Genomic DNA, 18,407 nt, shown 5'->3' with positions numbered 1-18,407 from the left:
GATCGAGTGGCAACGATTGGAGATCGGCTCGATGAATTAATCAAGACTACAAACGAATGGCACCAACAAGTACAAAGTATCCTCGTCCAAATTCAAACACAGCTAGCCACAATTACTGAAAGACTTAACACCAACGCACAGGCAGCAGAACAGACATAGCCCCGGGACTGCCGCCAGTGTCGGTCATCCAACAGCCACAGCCAGTACGCTTCCCCTACCAGTCATGGCCGCTCCAGTAAAAGATCACCTCGTATGGCAATAGAAGTATAACGGGTATCAAAGTTAGAAAGCGATCATACAGCAGCATCTTAAGAACATCAATCGCAACCCGGACGTTATCATAACACAAGAAACACTCAGCGAGGCCCAAACAAAACTCTCTGGCTACCGCACGTGTGCAAGCCCGCCAAACGCCCGTGCGGACGCCAAGGGAGTCGGACGTGGGGTCTGCATTTTCATACACAGGGGGATCAGCTATATACAACAGGACTTATTCGGAAGAAGTGCCACTGAACACTGCGCAGTAGCAATTGTCACCGGAAAGAAGCGAAAGAACAGCGCCTTTCTCGTCACCTTATACAGTAACCCTGCACATCGCCAGCAACGTTTAAGAGCGCTCCTGCACAAGGCGTCGCGATTGGCCCACGATAACACACTGGTCGTCGGTGGAGACTTTAATCTGTAACAAGGAACACGAGCAGGGGCCTCACTTTCGTCAAGAACAATGCACGGCACATCCAATAGAGGAACAGTCAGGAAGACCTTGGGAGTGACCACTACGTCCTCCAAATCGTCGTCCCCCTTCCTGAAAGGACGCCAGCACTTCGAAAACAAGATCACGGACTGGGTCGCATACCGCAAATCGCTACCCCAAGAGCGCATGGAAATCGACGATATTGAGCGGTGGGCGAAAGCGGTCATCCAAACTACCTAGGACGTAACCAAAGAAATAGAGACTTACGAAAACACCACACAGATGGACAGCCGCCTGGCCCATCTACTCGAGGCCAAGAAATCTATAAAGGCCCGCTGGAAGACGGAGCGTACGAACCGTCGACTCCGCAAGAAGGTGGCAATCCTTAATAGAGAAATAGAAGCCCATTGTAAGGTACTATGCACCCAGAAGGGGCACGAAGTCTGCAATGCAGCCGACGGGCAGCTCCACATGAGCAAGACTTGGAACCTAGTTAGACACCTCCTGGACGAATCGCGGACAAAGAGTCACTATCACAACACGCTCAATAAAATCCTGCACAGAGCCGTGGAAGAAATGGGAGAAAGTTAAGTGGAATGCCGGCTGGACGAATAGTACCTGCCTACGACACCTACAGACAATCACCCGGAATACTCTAGAAACGTCAACAAGGACTTAGATCGCGATATCGAGGTCTGGGGAGTTCGAGAGGCCTTACAGACACTCAACTGTAAATCGGCAGCGGGACCGAACCGGGTCACTAACAAGGCACTCAAGAATCTCAACGACCCTGCGATGGGGGCTCTCACGAGGTATTACAACAAGTGCTGACGCGAAGGCTGTCTCCCACTACAATTGAAGACTGCTCCCACCACCCTAATTCCGAAATCCGGGAAACCGCCCAGCATAGAACATCTACGGCCCATCTCTCTTACCTCGTGTGTAGGTGAAGTCTAGGAACATGTATTGCTGAATCGTTGGCAGCGCTACTTGGAAGCCAGAGTACTCTATCCCAATACTCTCGTGGGCTTTCGAGAAAAGCTGAGTACCCAGGACGCAATGCTGCTCCTCAAGCACGAAATAGTGGAGAACACCTCTACCAGAGACAATAGAGCAATACTAGGATTGACCTACACAGTGCATTTGAAAAGGTTAGGCACTCTGCAATCCTTCAACTGGTGTCCAACCTGAACATGGGCAAACGCACATACAATTATATCACAGACTTCCCCACTGAGCGCTGCAGTCAGATCGGCGCGGGTGATCTAGAACTACCCAAAAATGAACTGGGCAGCGTGGGGACCCCGCATGGGTCTGTCATCTCCTCGCTGCTCTTTTCTCTTGTCATGATTTGCGTCGCCAACCACTTCGAACAAGTGGAGGGTGTCCGACACACCATCTATGCCGACGATGTCACCCTCTGGGTCTCGGGAGGCAGCGATGGTCACATTGAAGACACGCTAAAGAAAGCGGCCGATACAATAGAGAAACAACACGAGGGGTCGGGCCTTGTTTGCTCCCCGGCTAATTCGGAACTCCTGATCATACCGCCAAAGAGTCGGAAACAGAAAGACTATGCCCATAACAACTAGGTGCACACAAAGGAGGGGAAAAAAATCCGAGAGGTCTCCAAAATCAGAGTTATGGGGCTTCTACTAGAGCGCGGCTGCGGTAACGGCGCCACGGTCACCAAGATCACATCCAAGGCAATATCTGAATCCCGCCTCATCCGACGCGTTTCAAACAGGAAAGCAGGCATGACGGAGAAAAGTTTGCTACGACTTATACAATCCTTTGCCATTAGTCACATAGCCTACGTAGCCGCGTTCCACAATTGGAGACGGCAAGAACAGCACCGACTAAATGCAGCAATGCGTGAAATATACAACCTCGCATTAGGACTCCTCCAGAGCGCCAGCACTGAACGGCTTCTCGCTCTAGGTGTACACAACACTCTGGAGGAAATTGCGGAGGCACAACGAACTGCACACCTAGAGAGGCTATCAGCAGCATGAACGGGTAGATATATTCTCCATTGACCGAACCTCGCACCCACGAGAGAAAGGTAGACAACTAAGAACAAGATACCGGAGGAGATACGCCAACACTTTGGGGTGCCCCCGCTCCCGCGAAATATGCACCCAGAGCACAACCAGGAAAGGAGGTTGACTAGGACAAAAGCTGCGATCGACCTTCACGCCAACGACAACGGGGCTGTATATGTAGATGCGGAACCAGTATCAACAGAGAAACATCTACGCAGCCACGGTGATCGCGGCGACGACGGGCAGGTCAAGATCGCAGCATCCATTCAGACTCCTTGTGCAACGCAAGCAACAGAGATGGCTATCGCCCTGGCCATCACAATTCCCACGACCACGACAATCCTCAGTGACTTCAAGTCAGCGATAATGAACTATGCCAGGGGAAATGTGTGCGCGGCTGCCGCCCATATTCTCTCTCGAATACAATAGCGCAACCTCGCCATCTACCTCAAGTGGTTCCCCGCCTACATGGGACCCCACATATCTGGGAAGGGGAACACCAACCATAACGAGACTGCCATGCTTCAGCGTGAGATCTTACCAACCGCACTGCAGCAGAAGTCGACACTGATGCTTCAAAGTCGTGCAACGCGGGGAAGGAACACATGACTACCTACAGCGAGATTATCACCTTGTACCGACTCAGCAGGTGGAGCATGCCTCCTCCCCACCCGGGTCTAATTCGACCGGAAGCAGTACTCTACCGACAACTACGAACACACTCGGTCCTTACACCAGCCCTTGTACTCTAAACTTTTTTTCCTCCCATATACTCCATAGAGGTTCTTTTTGGCCTGTCCTCTAGTGGTCCTCCTTTTAGGAGTTTTTTTACTACATGGAACATGGAGGTTTTGTTTACCTCCTCAAAACAGGGAGTTTTTATGTTATAGAAAGGAGGTATTTAGGGAGTGTTAAGAAATGTTCGGGAGAATTTAAGGAGGTCCAAATGGAGTATTCTTTACTGCCTGAAGGGCGTTTTTAAGTGATGTTTATGGAATTTTTAGGCGGTTGAATAGGAGCCTATTATGGCTCCCTTTGGAAGTACTTATGTTAGTTTAGGGGCGTTTTTAGGAGGTTCAAGGGAAGCATTTACTTCTTTTGAATGGAGTTTGACGAAAGCTTGGGGAGTTTTGTAGGCCTTCCAAAAGGAGGTTTTCAAGGCCACAAGGGAGAATTTCCAGTTCCCTGCGGGAGTACTGATTTCACACGGTTTTTCTCGATTTCAGGTTTATTTCAAACGAACTATCGCAGACAAGTTTACATGGTACATGGTGTACACAAGGAGGTTCCGAAATAAATACTTATGGCGACCTCATATTAGAAATCACAAAGGGTACATTGCTAAATAACACGCCAGTTAGGAATTGAAGACAGCAATACGATGCTAGTTGAACAAAACGTAGAAACAATATTACTACAAGAACTGGAAATACGCGAAAAACAAAGATAGGCACAAACACAACCGCATGGCAAGTGAAATCATTATAGAATACTAGAGGATCGAGAACGCGTCAGTACTTATCAGAACTTATCAGTACGCATCAGCGCTCAGTACACAGTGAAAAAAATGGCTGCAGTGGTTTACAAAAACAAAAAAAAATTCAGTAGGTGGTGAAATGAGCGAGAGCTGTCTGCTAGTTGAACAAATTGTAGAAACAATAATAATACAAGAACTGGAAATACTTGAAAAACAGATAGGCACAAACACAACCGCACGGTAAATGAAATCATTATATAATACTAGAGGATCGAGAACCCGTCAGTATTTATCAGAACTTATCAGTACACATCAGTACTAAGTACACAAAGTGAAGAAAAAATGGTTGAAGTGGTTTACAACAACAAAACAATTTTTCAATTTGTCGTGAAATAAGCGAGAGCTGTGCAACGATTTGATATTGAAAGGTAACAAGCATTTTGTAGGTGGTATAGGCACAAGAGATAAACGATGTAGGAGACAGACTGCAGTGAGATGGCTATGGATAAATGAGTAATATAAAGAACAAAAAATATGCGGCGGAAAATACCAGTGCGTTTTGATAAAGACACAAATGCGCCAAGAAAAGTGACCGAGTCTGACGGGTTAATTGCAATGATATAGAACAGAATGGGTGGTATCACGACAGCTTCTTTAGAGTGAGAACAAAAAGCCATGAAATTCGTGTTTTTCGGATAATTTTTAGTTGATTCATTTCGCACCAGTTGCCAATATTATTTAGATAATTGTTTCAAGTTAAATTCTTCACTGAAAGATAGCTGTATTATGAGCATACAGAACGGCCCATCAAATATCCCCTTTTCAGTAAAAAAAAGAAAAAAGAAAAAGTCAGAAATATAATACGGAATTCTTTTTGACTACTATCCAATGATTACAGGATTGAAAACAAGTATTAGTGAGCGATATTGATGCGATAAAAGTTAATTAGTTCTAAATCCTTCACACGTCGTTTGGCGCAAGCAAGGTCCAAAAAGCCATGTTCCACAAACGTTAGAGCTCTGTGTGCCTTCTTGGGATATTGAATGTTGAAAATCCAGAACGATGCAAACAGACTACACAGTCCTCCCAGTAAAGATGATGCAGTCAAGACACGCTGGCCATCGATGTGGAGGCTAACTTCCCCGTTCACGGAATGCAGGCAGGGAGTCAGAGGAACATCTGCCTGAAAAAGCAAAAAAGAAAAATAATGCCCCACACGTAAAATTCAAAACAGACACTGTGGTTAAATGAAATTAATAATTCGGTACAGTAATAAAATTGTAAGGCCAGGTTCCCTGCGAATTCCAGTACCTAAATTAGGAATGCAAAGGCTTCATAAAACCAAGTGCCAGTACATTAACCGTCGTGGCTTTTGCAGCAATAAAAAAGATATTACTTCCGCACAATATACTCGAGCACAACTTTAAATGACAGTGAAGATAAAATGCAAGTCTCTGTAGGTTGATAGATTAGTTTTTGTTTTTGACTGAAAAACACTTTGGTATTGCATGATTTTGTTAACTGCCGTTTCTTGCTTTAAGATGCCAGCTTGCATCTATTCAAGTGAGTGGGCACACAGTTAAAGATGCAACCCCTTACACTGCCTCTCCCCTACCATGGTGGCTCACTTTCATAGAAAAAGTGGAGCTTTTGCGAGCTGGACGGCTGTTGCAAGCCGTGGCAATACTCACTTCTGCTGGAGGGGCCAACTTGGTTTCCGAATGCAGCCTTGCCTTGTACAGCACAGCCTATGCTGCCTTAAGATCTATGAAGTCATTCAACTCGATCATGTATCAGGATCTGCAGAAGAAAATCGTGTCAGCAAATAATGAATTCATGCCGGACAGGCACCCACTGTTTGAGTTATACTTGCAGATACCTCCACCTATTTCCCTCCTGGTGTTACATCCAAAGCTAATTTGTTACGGCTTGTCTCATCAAGTATGGTCATTTGTCATAACACAGCTAGTCATACAGGAAAGTCCTTCACTGGGTCAGAAAACACTTTCTTCTTTTACAGTAGTAATAAACTAGGCGACTCAGTCATCCGTATTCTGACACCTTAATATTCTGTGTCACCGAGCTGACAAGCGTGATTGGTGCATAAGGTCATTTATAGCCGCAACCGTTACTACAGCCTTGTTAGCTACCGTAAACCTCGTTCATGGCACCAAATTACTTGCGATTGCATGGCAACAAAAAAAAACAGCTGAAATGGAAACGCTATTCTCGCAAACTTACCAACGCTGCATGCCACACACACCTGCCTTAGTTAATTTACCGTGATTGTAGAAGTTTCCGTCACGTAAAACACAGTGCACTTTTTGGAGCCGCAAGCCCCGTGTCAAAATGGGGTGTCAGATGAATCGAGTAATTTTTGTGTATGGTCTTACTATTGATTATGACAAATTTATTACCAACAAAAGAAGAGTGTGTGCATTGTTCTTGTAAAAAAAAATGATATCCTTTTTTATACCCGGCAGACTTGTGTCATGCTACAGCAAACTCTGTTCTCTTCCATAAGGGCATGAATTTGGGTTTTTAATTACGTGGCCTTAGCTGGCGACTGACGGGTCCCCAGATTGTATACAGACCCCTCATTATCATCCGAAAGGGAATAAAAACATTTCGGTTTCGAACCACGTCGCCGTCGTGGTCCACACTATATGCATTTAATCGTTCGATAGGCTCATAGCATCTTTTACGCATGTCACCGTTTCCTTAATAGGGTACGCTGTTAGATGTGAAGAGTCGACTCAAGCGAGCAAACAACCCCACCGAATCTACAGGGCACAGTTTTCGAACGGGGTGGCCGTCTGATCTGCGGCTTTCGCCGACCAGAGCGCTAAGAATGAGTCAGAGCCTTGAACGAAAACAACACAGACTTATATTTGGACAGGCAAGCCATCAGGAGCGTTAACAAATAGATATTACAAAGTAGAGCAGTTAACTAAAAAGAACACGAGCAGTTCGATGCATATGAGAGACAGAGTCCCACAATATTCACCGACCGGGCCCGACGATGCACCGCTGTCGGAGGCAATTAGGCTACCTGAGTAACCGTCACGTTGCTTTGAAACGACGCCGCGCGCGACAAACGATTTCATATCGAATGCCCTGTTACAAACCGGCCTACAAAAGAATGCGAATGCATACCCCAAAAGCCACAAACAAGTACAATAAAACGAGTGTGCGCTTTTTTCTTTCCAAGTCCCACAATATTCACCGAACGGGCCCGACGATGCACCGCTGTCGGAGGCGATTCGGCTACCTGAGTAACCGTCACGTTGCTTTGAAACGACGCCGCGCGCGACAAACGATTTCATATCGAATGCCCTGTTACAAACCGGCCTATAAAAGAATGCGAATGCATACCCCAAAAGCCACAAACAAGTAGAATAAAACGAGTGTGCGCTTTTTTCTTTGCCCGTGCGTGTACGTGCTGTGTGCGGCACGGGTACTTCGCAGTTAACCCTATCCAAACGTTTGACAAACGCATCGACTGATGAAAGAGCACTTACCAGCGAGCTGTCCACAGCTGTCGCCGTATCCAAATCTTGTTAGCGGCCGTTCGTCGTGTGACAGGGGCACATAAAAATCTTTCCACCAAATGGCACTACTAGTCCTTCTCAAATAAGAAAAAATGATGGCCCAAGGCGAGGCGCTTGAAGCTCCGGCCGCACCAAGTCACCGGCCGCGCTGCATTGATAGCACGGAGGCTGTTTACATCCGGGCAGCAAGTCGTGCCGCCAGGGCAAGTTGAGTCGCTGCAGTCGGGTGCGTTGGCGCGCTGGCACGAGGATTTAAATTGTCTATATATGCGCAAGCAAGCGAAGCAGATGAACATTGCAATTGTTTGCAACGGCGAGAACTGTCTCTTTGTTAGCAGCAGAGTTTGACAACACCTACCGCCAAAATAAACAGATTGAAACAACACGGCCGCGCTGTCTGCTTGTGATCGCGCGGGCTGAAGCATCTATACGGGTATACGTACGGTATCGGTTTTATAGCTGCATGCAACTGTCACGTCCTGCTTTCTCGTTCTAATTAGCATTAGTCCACGGTTGAAGCGCTGACACACGGAAACAACACAAGACTAACATGGCGATCGTCCGCTTGAGATGATTACCCCAGATGGGGAGTTTATTGTGAACGTGGTTGTTTACAAGGGACCGAACGCCATCTCACAAATGGTGTTATGTCGTTCTAAATCCTCCCTTTTGCTACACGGATGGGCAACGGTACTACCGTGGAGGTTCGTCCACTTGTTTAGACCATGCCTAGGGAGTACATTTTTTGCTATAAGTACTTTTCAGGGCACATTACTTGATTAAAACTCCATTTCCGGCTAGTTTGCGTTTACAGTGTACGTATGACTCGAGGTGTACGAAACGGACATCTGACGCCTATATATAGACCAGAGAGCTACACTGGCTCACATCTTATGGCAATGCAACAACGCAGCAATGGGAACAACGCTTCCCCTGGAAATAGAAGACGCCAAATGCAGCGCTAACCTAGGAACACAGCTCTAGGCTGTCAACAATATCATCGCAGCACTGGAGCTACAATGGCCGTCAAGTCAACGCCAGGAGGAGCCCACCAGGAGCAGCACCCAGGGGACTCCCTGGCAGTGTTCGGTACCTGGATCGAGTCATTCCTGGGATGTCCAAGGACCCCACTACCGAAGATTAACCATCGGGCTGTATTGGCACCTTAACAGGTTGCCTCCTCTTGTACTTTAACAGGGGGGTTGAATAAAGTTTCACTTACTTACTTAATTACCGGCAGGTTCTTGATAACCGTAGGTAAAGACAATTGAAAGGGATGTTTTTGCGGTTGTTGAAAGTGTTGCAACTACAGTACGTCTTCATTTCCATTTACCCACCGCGCTGGCTCAGTGGCTAAGGCGTTGCGCTGCTGAGCACGACGCAGCGGGTTCGAGCCCCCGCCGCGGCGGCCGCTTTTCTGATGTAGGCGAAAAGCAAAAACGCCCGTGAGTACGAGATTTCAGCGCACGTTAAAGATCCCGAAATGGTCAAAATTAATCCCGAGCCATCCACTAGAGGGCGCCTCATTGCCTGCGTTGCGTCGGCGTGTTAAACCCTACAATCAATCAAATCATTTCCATTTTCATATATTTTGTAAGATACAACTAGTTGTTGGCCCGTGTCACAGTCCGTCCTAGCGGTGCCTTTGGTGTAACTTCCGTATCGGCGCATGGACGTGTTTTTCCCGTGCATATATTGCCTACAGCCAGCACATACTACATCACAGATAAGTGTACTTGCATACTCAACCTTCGCAATGAATTCTGGGGATTCCAGTCGCCAAGATTACAAACGCAAAGAAACGTCATCATACAGCAGTTGAAATAATGCGCGCCAACAAAATGTCATTGAGGGGGGGGGGACAACGATAGCCTCAGGTGAGCAACCGGTAGCCCTTATCTCCAACCAAAACAATTCGTTCGCGAAAAGAGGATGATACGGTAAAGCGTGATGCTTTGTCATTCTAGAATTTTCATGTTGCACCAGTTCACTTCTCTTTGAAATCACGTTTAATTTCTTAAACATTGTCTTGCACCAGATGCCCAATGAAGCACAGGGTGCCACTATTGTGTTTTATTTGTTTATGACATGTATCTCGAACAAAGTGTGCGTGAAAGTATTTCTCAGTTCCTACCAAAATGCTGAGTGAAATGCGCAATCTCCCCCTTTTTCATAGTATTTATATTTCCCCCACGTTAATGGAATGTCCTAACACAACGTAGCAATGGCGTCGATACGGATTGCCGCCTGCCGACGACTAGATTCCCCTTGCGTCTTCGTTTCCAGATCACAAGGCATACGTATAAAAGTCCCAACCAGAACTTCCCGTCTAGCATTTATCCATGATATAAACGAAGGCAAGTCTTTTAAGCTAAGATAGGGTCCTACTAAAAACTTCTACGGGCTAAGGAGCACTGGAATGGAAAATTGTTCCCGCTGCCGTAACTGTGATGCCATTCGTAGATAATGCATGGGGAGCAAGAACATGTATTACCTACACACGAAGCGTTGCTGTTTCTGACATTTCAACGGTCTGTAATGAACTTAAACGGCATACAAACGCACAGGGGCGTCTGCAGCGAGTGAGCGATCGCTGGGCCAGCTTGAGTCCCACCATGTTTCCCATAGCTTCGTACATAAAAGTGGGAAATGGTTCATGGTAGTATCGCACCACCGCTCGAATCTCCATAATGGCTGCGAAATATTTCCTTCTTTTCTACGCGTGGCTTGCTACATGGCGTCTTGCGGCTCTTCATTCACATTCTCCTCCCGTCGTGAGTATCCCGTTCACATGGCGGATGTTTCTGCGTGAAAACAGCATAAACTTCCCATGCGGACGGTGTTCCCGATATCGAATGTAATGGCGAAAAGCGCGAGGAAATTAAATTAACGGTAAGATGCGACGCGGTGCATCCTAAGAGCTATAGAAATAAGGCAAAGCAACCGGTTTGTAGGCAAATCGTACGGGGGAAAATGCATGGGTTACGCCATGTCCAAAGCGTTTTTCAATATGCCATGGGGCACTCTGGCTGCTCTCATTGTTCCCACGGTTAATAGCGCATCCTCTAGTGGTTGCCACGGATGCTAGCTTCAGATGCTTTTGTATTGTGTGCACATATTCGAATTAGCTTTGTAATTGACTTGGTTTACAACTTATTAGCGAATGTAGGAACAAATCAATTGCTGCAAAATGGGGATAAAGTATTTTTGTGTATTGGTGCGGAATAAACTCTCGCCGCAGCAACGAGAATGCTCAGTGGTACGTTGATGTGATTTCAATCCCGCCGCTGCCACTAGTTGTTGTGAATCCGGGTTCGGCAAATGAATCTTGTTAGCGTGATTGGTGACCGGGGACGTTGATCAAGCGACCGATACTTGCTGATAAAGCTGAAAAAACTTTATACACGTATTTACACGATGAGTACAAGTTTGGATGCTTTGCCTCGAACGAATCGCACGGCCAGCAACAGCCACAGCAGTAACAACCCTCGGCGGCTCGCAACACCGCCTATTTGTTCAAGCCAAAGTCCCCAGAGTTCTCATAGGGAATTCAACTCCCAAATGCCTGGTCCAATCACAGACCCGCTATCTCCCGCACTAGGCTCCGCCAACGCGCGAAGGTGTTCTGGTTGTTTGCCCACGTGACCACGAGGGAGAGGATGGGATGGCGCCGGTGGTACGACAAGACCTTTTTTCCAAGTACGAGGGGCGCCTGGGTGCTTGACTCACGATGCTCGCCGATTACCGCTTTCATGGCCCGCGCCCCCAAAGCCTTTCTTGTCTCTGCTGGCTCCATTATTCAGAATGGCCCTTGCTGGAATGGCTCGCGAAGTCGCTTGGCCGGACTTGTTTCCGCTGTAGTCACTCAGAGTTAAAGGTGAGCGGTAAACGCAGGGTTGATGAACCGCTGTATTCAATGGGGATTGGCACGTGGCACGAGCCGATAACGACGAACGCGCTAATAAGCGCCGATGTCCGCGCTTGGGTGGGCCGGTTCCGCAACCCGGTCTTAGCAGCGTGTGTTCTCCCAGTTTGCTTTTCAGCGGTGAAGGAAATAGGCCACCTGGACGATATACAAGACTGTGTCTAAACAGATGGCCTTATCTCGACAACACTGATATATATTTTATCACAAACTCCAAACCAATAACCCAGATATGCAGGAAAACAAATGAAACAGTGGTGACTTCCCAGCCACGCTCTGACGATTTCTTTATTACGTCAGAGGATTTTTTGGGTGATTGGATGCAGCCGACCAACGCCATCGAGAATCAACAGGAGTCCGCGATTGTAGAGGGGCATCTAGCTTCCTTTCGTCGCATCAATTCAATGCCAACGGGCACTTAACACACTTATTACTTCGCTTTAGTGCTGTCGAATTATATGTCCCTCCTGTGAATACTCAGTAACCGTAGTGCGCGATTTAATTTGTCATTATTCATTCAATTGTTTTTGGTAAAAGGGACCTTGCGACACTTTTTCAACTTTTTTTGAAATCATAAATGCTTGCATAACGTAGGCACCCAACACACCCAGTACTCAAATTAGGGGGTCGCAAAGCACCTGAGCCAAAAATTACTGCTCTATGTCCATCACATAAATTGGAAGCTCGCTCAAAAGATCTTTCTCTCTTTCCCGGAGTTGATGTTCTTCGACTGCTCGATTTACGTCACCAAGGCCACCCGCCGGTGGCGTAGTGGTTATCGTCACCCGCCGGTAGGGTAGTGGTTATCGCACCAGACCGGTATTCTGGAGGTCGTGGGTTTGAATCCCACCTGGCGGGCATTTTTTTCTCCGCTTTCTTTCTTTCCAAATTCTTTATCTGTTTCAACGACCTACCACAACCTCCCTTTTGCTTTCCGAGGTTTTCTTGGCTGCCAACAGTTATTCCTGTGTTATTTCTATGAGCCCCTCATTTCCTATACGGATTCGCTATATTATATATATATATATATATATATATATATATATATATATATATATATATATATATATATATATTCACCGATATTTTTAAAGTAATCCCCTACCATGATCACTCATTTTGGCAAAAAATTACAGGACGCAATTTTAGAACAGCTCTTTTGCTATATTTTCGTACATACTTTCCACTTTCTGCGCCATTACTCATATCTCGTGTCATAGGCTCACTGTCCGCCTATCATCTTATCACCCATCGATATCGGACGAGCTGCGGCTAAACCATCGTGGCGTTGTCGTGTCACCGTCCTTGTTATACGCCTCCGATGGCCGACAAAAGCACAGTGGCTTTAACCACGCTTCTCGAAGTGCACAGAACGAACCTCCTAATCTTTTCCTTCCTTTACGAGGCTTACAGAGTAAATGAAGTAACAGGAAGAAAAGGGTGCTTGTGTTCGTTCTCCTGGCGGATGAAATTGTAAAGGAACCTCATATGAAACAGAGCTTCTAATAAGAACACTTTCGTATACTCAGCAATTTAAATTATACGTTAGCAACAAAATACCGTTTCTGCCGCCACTGCCAAAATTAACCATTATTTCATGCTTAGCCGAGTAAGAATCGAAAAATTCTGGAAGACCACGATGCCACTCATAAGGTCTGGCTCATCTATACACTTCAGCCAGATTTCCCTCTAGAATATCTCGGTATGAAACTGTATCCCTTCTGCGGCCGAAGGCGGCGTGGCGCGGCTCGGCCGATACTGGAATGCAGTGCACACGCTTTTCAAAGCAGCTTGGCGCTGACCCGCAAATCAACAGCTTCTTATTTTAAGTGCGAATGCACTTTATAAGCGACCCCAAACCATCCACCGCCGGCGGCGGCGGCGGCGTCCGCAGTGCTCCTCTATATTTAAAAAAGAAACAGCATCCGGCGCCAGGTTTCGATCCGAGGACTCTGCGGCCGCAGCGCGACGCTCTACCGACCAAGCCACGGACGCGACGCTGATATCAGTGTTAGTGACGCGCCTTATATCTTTAACGCATTCAAACTACGTCGTCAGCGGCGTGCGTTGGCGACTCAGCGGCGTTATAGCGGCTTGATAACTGCGTGGTGTACACGTGATACTACAAACCCGATGGAAGAGATGGAAGAGAAGGCGGCGAGGCGGTGGGCTGCGGGGGCCGAGCGCAAGCGCCGCAAGCGGGCCGACAACCGTGCATTCGCACTTTCACATTCTCCCCCTCGGGGAAATGCGGGGGAATTTTTTTCTGCAGCTTATTTTGGCGCATTTGCGACCGGGTAAAATTATCGTGATTACTACGAATCTTATCGCTGGGGCTCCGGGTTTTCGTGGGTTATGATTGGTGCAACTGGGGAGGTGTTTTTATGAGTTTATTTTTAGGAACTGTAGGCGTTTTTAGGAGTTTATATCTTGTAAATATCCCATTCTCCGACATTCGCTTTGTATTCCTCTCTATTTAAAATACTCCAAAAAAACTGTTATCTCAGAGGTTTGAATGGCAGGCAGACAGATATGCACACAAGCAGGAATGGTGAGATAAAACATCTACGTTTCTTCTATTACAACCTCAAATCTTGTTGTAATACACTATAGCATACTTTACGAGATTTTTCTCGCTAATTAAAGCCCGCTGCTAACGATTTATGTTTTCCAGCTTGGCAAATGACCTTTCGACCTCTGCGCTAGAAATAGGTAGACCCAGAAGCTTCTGCGCGCCGTGAGAAAGCACTGGCCACTGCTCAGCGTGAACTGTCCTAAACAAGAGAGGTTCAACAATGTTTGTTACTTTATGGCTCTGGAAGTTTGAAAAATATTTCATGAGCTGGCGTATATCAGGGCAGATCACACTTGTTTACACACGTGCACTGGTATTGAAAGATGACAAAGTGCCGAGGCTCCCTGTGGGACCAGTGACCATTTATAGTTGTCGCGGAAAAGTGAGAACGGTCAGTGGTACCAATAACTTACCAGATACCCTTATGTGCGAACAATGGTCGTCATTTTTTACCGTTGTTGTGCTCTAAAATCGGTGCTTATCGGATAAATCCGAATTGTCCACAATTGCCCCAGCGAGTGTTTTTCGAATTGGTTCGGATTAATCCAAAAAACCGGAGCCCTAGTTATCGCCCAATATATTCTAACAATACCTTTACTCCCAGTGCTAAAAACTTCAAAATATTCCAATGTGTCATCTTTTACTATGCAGTTTCTCCATATCTTCCCCGGCCACCGGTGCAGACTCTGGCTCGAAACACTGTGCCTTCGTTACAGAACGTGCTGCCTTTTGCGTAAACAGATGAACGCCACCCCGCAGCATACCTCTTACCCAAAGCTGTCGTCCGTTTTTACCCATTTGGAGTATCCGTTATCCATTGCTGCATGGGTTAAGCGATGGCTGCTATCGTCCACGGTTGGAGTGGATTGATTTGATATTATTACGGGGTTTCAACAGGCGGAAACGACACAGGTGATGAGGCGCGCCGTAGTGGAAGGCATCGGATTAATTTTGACCACCTGTGAACTTTAACGTGCACCGAAATTTCGAACACAGAGGCGTTTCTGCTTTTAGCCTCCATCAGAAGGGTGGCCGCGACCTCGAATCAAACCTGCATCCTTGGGCTCAGGAGCACAATGCCATAGCCACTGAGCGACTGCGGCGGGTGGTTGAAGTAGATTTTGGACAGTGAGCCGATAATCGAAGCGGACAAACTGATACGCCACATGTCCTTCGGAAACAGGCGGGTCAGGTTGGTGGCGTTTATACGCGTTCCGTTTTGAAAAACGAAATGGTTATGCCTTCCCCCCCCCTTCCTGTCTGGACACAATAATACAAATAATCGGTTCAAAACAAAGCAAAAAAAAAAAAAAGACTGAAGGGGCCCATAGCGCCAAGCGGCATACAATCTCTCTTTTTGTCATAAGGCACGGTTTGCCTTCTAAGTGGAATATATTTTTAGTTCCCAAATTTACTTACGGTCTTTTCTTCGTTAGAACTTGGTACTCATACTTTAATACCCCTAGAGATTTGTGGTTCATGTGAGAAGAAATAAATTCTTCAATTCCCTTGGCTTTATTTTATTTTTGATGCGATTATAACGCGTCAAGCCGCATTCAAATGCATTTCGAGTACCACGCAGCAGATTCGACTGCTCGTCCCTAATTAGCAATTAATAGGCTTAATTATGGCGTGATATAGAATGATTGAAGGGATACAAAGATTTTAAATAAGATCAGGGGCGTGTGGTTAAAGGTACAGATCAAAAATCTACGTCTGGCGCTAAAAAATCTATTCGTTTAAGGTGCCGAAATAAGACGCACCCCCTTTTAAGAAGTACAAGTTATCACCATCGTCATCATCAACAATATCCTCGCCATCATCGCTTGATGTCTGCTCCCCCTCTACCTTCAAAGTATCTTCGCAGCTGCTGCAAGCCAGAACTAAAGTGCAATTAGATAATGGCGATGATGATGATGATGATGATGATGATGTTTATTGGCGAAAAAGAAGCAAGTGAAAAGGTGGAGCAAACTGATACTACTATAATCCCAGCGACACATTCCTTGCCTTACTTCCTTTATGTCTCATTCTCAAAGGTGATTAGTAGCACCTGACAAAATAACTCGAACTACGGGCTTCTTGAGCTCTTCAATACCGCTCTGAACACAAAAAATGGTTAAACCAGGGTTCTTCAAAATATACGAGTTGGGAAACTCCGCTGCAGAAACCGGGCGTTGCAGTCCGCCCTGCTTCCTTGCAGCCGAGGGGAAGTGTACTGGCACGGCACCTACGAGACCAAAACTGGAGTTGGCTAAGTTATAATTTAATCACAGATTTATTGTAACATAAAGCTTGTTTTTAATTGAGGAGGCATAAATTTTATAGTAATGTTTACTTATGTTCCTGTGGTATCGCATTTTATGACATACAGCAGCAGCCGAGAGCGCTTGAGCACTAATTAAACTTTCTGGCTTCAGCCGACAGGCTAATTGACTTGCCCGTGCCTGCCCCGTTTCTCCCAGCGCCGGGGTCCCAACCGTGGCCCGCCCTTTCATACATGGGGCCTATGGGGAGTTTCGCGAGTGGTATAAATCGAGTTACCCTGGTTTAAACCGTATTGCGCAGATTTGGTTCCTTGTCAAGTAAACCACGTTTCGAGCAGCTTTGCACCGCTTGCAGCAGTTACAGATGCTATCTAGTTGACGAATGGTTAGCCCGTATGATGTAGTTTTCATTATTATTGTCGTACGGGTTCCCGTTTTTCCTTGCAAACGTTATTTACAATCCCCACTGCAAACCAAAAGTTGCGGGCGCGCTAAACGCGCTAGGTTACGTTTATAAAATACTCGACTATTTATCAAATAAAGACGTGAAAGAAGTACCTTAACTATGAATCAGAAACCACTTCGTAAAAAAGCACAAAATGACAAAACTCGTGGATGACCGCAAACACTCCTACCTTTTTGTGAAAGCGCCCGTTCGGCTTCTTTCCTCGTGGACTCGGAAGCCGTTTCTGACAACCCGCTCCGAAGGAGGTTGAGGGAAAAAAACGACGGCGACGGTGGCCTATGTAGGCCACTCAAGGCCAAAAGAGAGGAGGCGACGGAATCTGCCCGTACAGAAAAGCAACTAATGGGCATCTCCTCGCCGCAAACGACGATGGTTGCTGCGTATTCCCGGCGGAACGGCGTCTGGCCGAATTCAAAACATATTCAAGCGTTTACTCCCACGCATCGCTGTGCACACAACAATCGCAGCTTCACTGTTCTCGTGCCGGGCCCAGCAATCGGCCCTTGGAGGGACAAGGGGCCAACCACCAGTAATAAAAAGGAGAATCAAGAGGCGCAAACAAACCCGTGACCAACGTTATAACGATCCGGGTTTATCAAGGATTCGTTTGAAAATCTTATCGGGCCGTTTTGATAGTTACAGAACGTGGTCCTTTTGTAATGCCGCATACGTCGGCAGTCGACACCAAGGTCAAATGCTATCGGAAGCGTCGTTTCTGTTGTTTTGGCACCATCCGTAAGTAGAATTTTTCCAAGCATTGTACCGTGTTTGACAATAAAGCCTCCATGAGCATGGGTAAGGGTACACATTTTCTGCCGATTCCAGAGAGTTTGGCCTGGATTTTCTACGCAGTTGACTGCAGTCTCTATATTTGGCCGTCATCAGTGCACTTATGCTGCCCTATTATGATTGTATTTTATTTTCACTTCGTTACCAAGAATGATCGGAAAGATTATAATAAAGTTTTAAAGTTTCCATGAAGCCAACATACAATTTTATTGAAATTGAAAGAACTAGCTTTTGCGTAGCCTATTGCAGCCAATGAAGACGTATTTTTGAAGCGAAAAAAAAAAAAACAACGCCCGAAATACTTGGAAATTTAACTTTGACACTACATTGATGTAAAATTGGAAAAAGAGACGTATAATAGGTATTTAGTCGTTCGCGGTGAATGCTATACACGGGAATAATATACAGAATGACGTCCCAAAGTGAACAGTGTATAATAGGCAAGCAATACAAGTCGAGTTATCGGTTTGGTCACTGCACGGTATAATCGGGTATAACTTAAGAACGGCAACAGAAGTGGCCCCTGTGCCCCATCACCGCAGCTGGATGTCACTCCGCACTGCGCCAGCAGTGCGTTACCCGGAATGTGCTGAACATGGCAGGAGGCGTTTTCGTGAA

General features: G+C 46.4%; 1 protein-coding gene across 1 annotated transcript in view; it reads right to left on the bottom strand.

The window, feature by feature from the left end:
* LOC144150218 (sulfotransferase ssu-1-like) overlaps positions 1-17,285 on the bottom strand; it is a 62,837-nt gene extending 45,552 nt beyond the window's left edge. Inside the window, exon 1 of the mRNA XM_077682069.1 lies at positions 17,170-17,285. The gene's annotated coding sequence lies outside the window, so the exon portion shown is untranslated. The remainder of the gene's footprint in view (positions 1-17,169) is intronic.
* Positions 17,286-18,407: the final 1,122 nt, after the last annotated feature.

Source organism: Haemaphysalis longicornis, unplaced genomic scaffold, assembly GCF_048455015.1.
Source record: "Haemaphysalis longicornis isolate Haplotype H1 unplaced genomic scaffold, Haemaphysalis longicornis Haplotype H1 scaffold_8, whole genome shotgun sequence".
In the NCBI taxonomy this organism is placed as follows: Eukaryota; Metazoa; Arthropoda; class Arachnida; order Ixodida; family Ixodidae; genus Haemaphysalis; species Haemaphysalis longicornis.
The sequence above is the reverse complement of the archived record's forward strand: the minus strand, read 5'-3'. Positions and strand labels throughout refer to the sequence as shown.